At 44.0% G+C, this 6,704-nt stretch overlaps 1 pseudogene; it reads left to right on the top strand.

Annotated features, from left to right (window-relative positions):
* The window catches only part of LOC115301546, a 90,022-nt pseudogene extending 86,257 nt beyond the window's left edge, over positions 1-3,765 (top strand).
* Positions 3,766-6,704: the final 2,939 nt, after the last annotated feature.

Here is a 6,704-nt window from a genome sequence, read left to right on the forward strand (position 1 = left end):
AAATACCTTCCTAATGAGGCTCCTTAATTCCCCTAATTAAGATCACAAACCAGCCCCCCAACATCTTCTCTTTTTTCTTGCTTTATTTTTTATTTATCATTTGTCATTATTGAATGATGTGTATATTTCCTAATTTTAACTTGTTTTCTGCTATTACACAGGCTCATGATAGGATTTAAGCCCCTAGAAAGTGAAGACTTATGTCTGGTTCACTGCTGTCTTTGCAGAAGTAGAGCAGCACCTCACACATGAAAGGCTCTCAATGAATACTTCTGAATAAATGAATGACTGAGTCGAAGGCTTACAATCTGTCCGGCACCCCAAGTACTCCACATGGATTACCAAATGGCACTCTCACAATTCCCATTTAATAATTCCGCATTTTACAGATAGGAAAACTGAGGCTCTGGAAATCACCCGACTTGCCCAAGGTCACCCAGTTGTAACTGGCAGAGCCAAGAAATAAATCCCAGCAACTTGATTTCTGAGCTCTGACTCTTAAGCACAGTACTACCCTTCCCCAAACTTTAGAGCAAGGCCAAGACATGGTCCTGAAGAGAAGACTGAAAGTCAGGTGTCAGAGAGACCAGATATAAACTTAAAAATCAGGAGCAGGATGGGGCACCTGGGTGGCTCAGTCGGTTAAGCGTCTGACTTTGGCTCAGGTCATGGTCTCACAGTTCATGGGTTCGAGCAACACGTCGGGTTCTGTGCTGACAGCTAGCTCAGAGCTGGAGCTTGTGTCCGATTCTGTATGTCCCTCTCTCTCTGCCCCTCCCCTCTTGACAATCTGTCTCTCTCTGTCTCTCAAAAATAAATAAAATTTTAAAAAAATTCTTTAAGTCAAGAGCAGGATAATAAATGAGACAGAGCTACATCCTTAGAATCAGATGCAACAGGGGGACAAGGGTGTGCGTCTGACCCAAGAGAGGCCACACTGGGACTGTAACCCTCAGGTGGCTTTGGCTCAGCCTCAGAAGCTGGGGGCAACATGCTCTTTGCATGCTTCAGGAAAAGAGCTAAAGTGGACTGGCTGCGGAAGTTATGACAGATGAGAAGTAGATACGGACCGTGAGTTCTGTACCACTATTGTGCTACCAGCACCTCTTCTACTGCCCCCCAGGTGGCTGGTGGCCAGGAGAGAATCTGATACAGAAGAATGATTCCGGGGCACCTGGGTGGCTCAGTCGGTTAAGCATCCGACATCAGCTCAGGTCATGATCTCACAGTCCATGAGTTCAAGCCCCATGTTGGGCTCTGTGCTGACAGCTCAGAGCCTGGAGCCTGCTTTGGATTCTGTCTTCCTCTCTCTCTGCTCCTTCCCTGTTCACACTGTCCCTCTCCCATTTTCTCTGAAATAAATAAACATTTAAAAAAATTTAAAAATAAAAAGAATGATTCCATTCACACATAAATTAGCAAAGCCAGGTGCAGAACACAATACAAGGGATTGAGATGGTGTTTCTTTGTTTTTCTTTCAAAAGTTTGATTTCCAATGCAAGTAACGTTTATTATGTATATATTGATTCTGCTGGATCCTGACTCAAACTGTATGACATTGGGCAGATCGATCCACTGCTCCACGCCTGCTCCCTCCTACCTCCCTGTCCCTCATGGAGCATGCATTACTACTGGGAGCAATAGCACAAAACTTACAGGGTGGTGAGACTTTAAGGAAATGGGTATGCAAAGCACTTAGAACAGTCGCTCACACATAGTAAGCATGCCGTACATGTCTATTATCACGATCATAATTATTATTATAAAAATTTAGAACCACACATCACAGATGTAAAACACAGGACTGCTTTGTCCTTTAGGACATAGAAGCACCAGAGGTAACCTGTTCCACGAATAAGAAAAAAGAAATGTTTGATGGAAATGAAGCTGAAGAGAGAGGAGGTAAGCAGCATAACAAGAGTCTGAATACAGCGTGTAGCTAACGTTTTATCAAGAAGGAAACCATTATTCTGAAAGAATGTCAAAGGTCATGTGGAAAATCCAAGAGCAGTATATTAGGCCACGTGGGCATGTGTGAGACAGAGGGATTGAAGCGTAACCCAAGAAGACTGACCAAATACGACCTGAACACATTAAAGCCCATCCAATCCCGAAGGACAGTGCATGTCAGCTGAATGGGGGTGACATGCTCGGCCAGACTTTCACTGTATCTGGGTTTGAGCCATCATAACTGCCACTGGCAAGGGATGAAGAGTCGCATCTCCCACCAAACAAAAAATAGAAAAGAAATGTACGTTAGCATGAATTCTGCAGTTTGTTTCTTTCACCTGGACATTTTTTTAACATTTACTTTTTATTTTATTTTTGAGAGACAGCATGAGCATGAGCATGAGCAGGGGAGGGGCAGAGAAAGGGAGACACAGAAGCCAAAACAGGCCCCAGGCTCCGAGCTGTCAGCCCAGAGCCCGATGCAGGCTCGAACTTGCAAACCACAAGACCATGACCTGAGTCGAAGTTGGATGCTTAACCAACTACACTACCCAGACGCCCCTCACCTTGACATTTTGACCAAGATTTGTCTTAGAAAGATCTCTTGTTGTTGTGATAAAAGAATGGAGTATGGGAATCTCCCCCACTTCTTGCTTCCAAGTTGATTGTCAGCCCACGGACTGGTAGATGGCAGACATAGATTTTCAGTAAAAAAAAAACACTATGAGTTTTTTAGAAATGTAATTACTTTGGGAGAGAGAGAGAGAGCGAGCAGGGGAGGGACAGAGAGAGAGGGGGAGAAAGAATCTCAGGCAAGCTCTGGCCGTCAGCATGGAGCCTGATGCAGGGTTCAAAGTCAAGAACCTGTGAGATGATGACCTGAGCCAAAACCAAGAGTCAGACGCTTAGAAGACTGAGCCACCCAGGAGCCCCAAAACACTACGACATTACTAGTGGTACCTGGCCCATGATGAATGAAGAAAATCCCATGATCCAAGGCTGTCTCTCTAAATGAACAAGAAAGTTACAATGAGTGAGGTATAGAAATATGAAAAGCAAATTCAAGATCTGGACTATTCAAAAGACTTGGACTATAAGGAAACAATGTTGAAGGAGGCATGCACTGAAGCCCACACACCGGGCATCCTATATTCACTCCCTGGTTCACTCAACAAACCCACCAGTTCCCAGTTCCTTTGCTTTCAACAAGAACATCACCCCTCTAAGACTTGGGGTTTTTAACTGGTAAAATAAGAATGACAATTGGGCACCTGGGTGGCTCAGTTGGCTAAGCGTCCGACTTCAGCTCAGGTCATGATCTCGCAATCCATGAGCTCCACATCGGGCTCTGAGCTGACAGCTTGGAACCCAGAGCCTCCTTCAGATTCTGTGTCTCCCAATCTCTCCACCCCTTCCCCACTCACACTCTGTCTCTCAAAAATAAATGCATGTTAAAAAACTTTTTTTAAAGAATGTTAATGGCCTCTACTCACAGGATTGCTTAAAGCATGAGATAATGCATGTAAAGTGTTTAAAACAAGACATGACATGTAAATGAAAGCTCCATACAGGCTAGACTCTAGGTCTTAATGGTCTTGGGTAGACAGCATGAACAGAATTTGCTCTCGTGAAATGTGCGTGCCGTCAGTCTCCCCGTTGGATAGGCCAAATCTGCCTCTAAACGAAGAACCCCTGGGACAGCAGATGCCCTTTGCACCCTTCAGCCTCCGCACACCCCACTTCACAGAGAAGCAGAATTCGATGGTGGCAAGCCAGAAGAACATGAGCGCGTTCCGTGGTGGGCGCCATGCCTGATCCTGCTTAGGCCTGTCATCTCACCTGTGAGAGCCCTGGGACTTAGAAGTCTATGAAATCAGAAGAGGTGAGCTCCCGGAAAGGAAATCCAAACCCGGGTTCTAATAGAAAGTATCTGAGTATTTCAAATATAGAGAGACACCCCAGGGAGTCAGTCTTTGAGACCACAAGAAATTGCGACCGCCTAGGCATCCATTGAAAAGCCAGGTCAGGAAGGAAAGATGAAAAGAAAAGATATTTGAGGAAAGCTCTTTGGAAAATATCGCGTGGAAGCTCACTCAGAATTAAAATTCCATGATAAGTATGTACTACCGCATGATGGGACATCTAGCTATTGCAAAATGCAAAATGCTACTGAATATTGTACTACTGATATTGTAGCATATTATGTTCATTGAGAACTGATAAAATCTGAAAACATAATCTGGAATGAGAATAGAAAATAAGATTGTGCAAATGGATTTTTAAATTAGAAAATGAAATGGCCACAGGATGGCAGTACAAGGTAAGAGATCATGATAAGTCATGTATTTTATTAACCCTTAAAAGCCATTAAAAGTGTTTTAAGATCTACAAAAACATCAACCTAAATATAACCTGTATAGTGTCCTTAAAATTAGATTTTGGGGAGCCTGGGTGGCTCCGTCGGTTAAGCGTCCGGCTTCAGCTCAGGTCATGATCTCACGGTTCGTGAGTTCAAGCCCAGGGTCAGGCTCTGTGCTGACAGCTCGAGTCTGGAGCCTGCTTCAGATTCTGTGTTTCCCTCTCTCTCTGATCCTCCCCTGCTCGTGCTGTCTCTCTCTTGTCTCTCAAAATTAAAAAAAAAAAAAGCATAAAAAAAAGAAAATGTGTAACAAGAACAGATCTTTAAAAAAAATTAGATTTTAAAAATCTTAAACAATGATGCCCAGTTTTGGTTACAACATCTTACAAATTCTATGCCTCCTATGCCTCTCTCAAGTTCGAACCGATATTATTACAAGTAAATTATAAGGTAATCATGCTGCATTTCCTTTAAAATTCAGATGCATAAGGCAAACTTTCCATCTCAGTTTCCTTTGAGTTCTGAACCTTTGACTTGTCCTCTGACTTCATCCCACTTAACAATCAAAATCATCTAAATCTGTTCAGGCAGTTAATGGGCCCTGACTGTCTTTAGTTCAAAATTATCTTCATGCCAAAGACGCATATTCTAGGATGACATATTCTATTGCCCTTTGGGGGCAGGGAATCAAAGATGAGCATGGAAAAGTAGCAGGAAGCCTGGCAAACCTTATTAAAAATTTAGATGTCATTCTGATGGTACTAAGAAGTCACTGAAGGGGCATCTGGGCAGCTCAGTTGGTTGAGTGTCCAACTTCAGCTCAGGTCATGATCTTGCAGTTCCGGAGTTCGAGCCCCATGTCAGGCTCTGTGCTGACAGTTCAGAGCCTGCAGCCAGCTTCAGATTCTGTGTCTCCCTCTCTGTCTGCTCCTCCCCCACTGACGCTTTGGCTCCTTCTCTCTCTCTCTCTTTCAAAAATACATAAACATTTAAACATTTTTTTAACAAAAAATGAAATAAAATAAGTCACTAAAACTTTTAATAAAACAGGAGTGACATAATCACTTTGCACTCTAAAAAGATGAGCTATGGTATGCAATGAATTGTCCACTCTGCAGCCAATCTTACCCTTCTGGGTTATAAAACCCCAAGTGCCTTCGGAGAGCCCTTAGAATAAAGAAAACAACCTTTCACTCTTTTTACAGGGCCCTTCTAGATCTGAGCCTGAAGGCCTAACTTGCCTAACTTACCTGAAGGCTTACTAACTAACCTAGGTAAACTAACCTAAACTACCTGGCCCCTAAATGCTAGTCCTTTCCTTATTCCTGGGCACCATTCAGCCTCTCCCCATGTTGTACTTGGGGCATTCTTGCCCAGACGCCCCTCAGCCTGCACTGTGCTTGGTGAATTCCTCCTCAATCTTCCGGCCTTAGATTAAGACCCTCTGGGCTCCTCTGGAAGCCTTTCCTTGCACTCCCAGACACTCCTTTCCACGGTAATGAGATCCCAGAAGCCCAACACACTCAGTATTTGAATGATTACTCATTTAACGTCTCTGTCCCCACTAGACTGTAACCCGGGCAGAGGCAGAGACCGCGGGGCCTCAAGCAGAGTCTAAAGAGTAAGCCGCCAATGACAGCGCGGAATAGACAGATAATGCTCAGTGACTGGATATAAACAAATGGAGGAAAACACGCCTCCTGGAGGCAGGATTCCAGTTAAAAATTATTCTAACAATGGAGAGGAGACGAAAGCGGTGGGGATGGAGAGGAATGGACCAGCTGCAAGACCTATCTGGGATGTCCGATAGACATTAATTATATTTTAAACGCCCAGCTAATTGCATTTTACCTGGCGGCTGGGTGTCTTCTTTGGCATAGGTTTCCTCTTGCAGATCAGCACTACCATGAAATTCCATTTAGCTAATGCAGTGGGAGAATCGTGGCCCTAAAGAATTTATGAAGCGTGAGCAGACTGATATATCTCCTTTTTCCCTCCGGTAAGCTCCACCCCGCCCCCAAGGCAAGGCAGAATAGAAATCAAATGCTAATTCCTCTACTCCAGAAAATAATAGCAACTGAGACTTTGGAGGAGAGCTGGGTGCCTTTTAATGTGAACGAACATTTCCTTTGTCAATACCTCCCTTGGAATGGAATGTCTGTCCTTGAGAGATTTCCTGGAGTTTAACCAACTGGTCCATAATTGGAGAAGCCTGGATACCGGCAGCTCTCTACCGGACTACGGAGAGATCCACCCCGAGGACTCCCGTGTGTCCTTCAGCACAAATAGTACTGACGGGAATCCAGTCTTTACCTGTGACTCCAGTAAAAACACTGAAAGAATCTTAGTTATAACCCCTAGAAAAATTTCTCTGACATGCTTCCAAATTTTCTAG

Source organism: Suricata suricatta, chromosome 1 (genome assembly GCF_006229205.1).
Source record: "Suricata suricatta isolate VVHF042 chromosome 1, meerkat_22Aug2017_6uvM2_HiC, whole genome shotgun sequence".
Lineage (NCBI taxonomy): Eukaryota > Metazoa > Chordata > Mammalia > Carnivora > Herpestidae > Suricata > Suricata suricatta.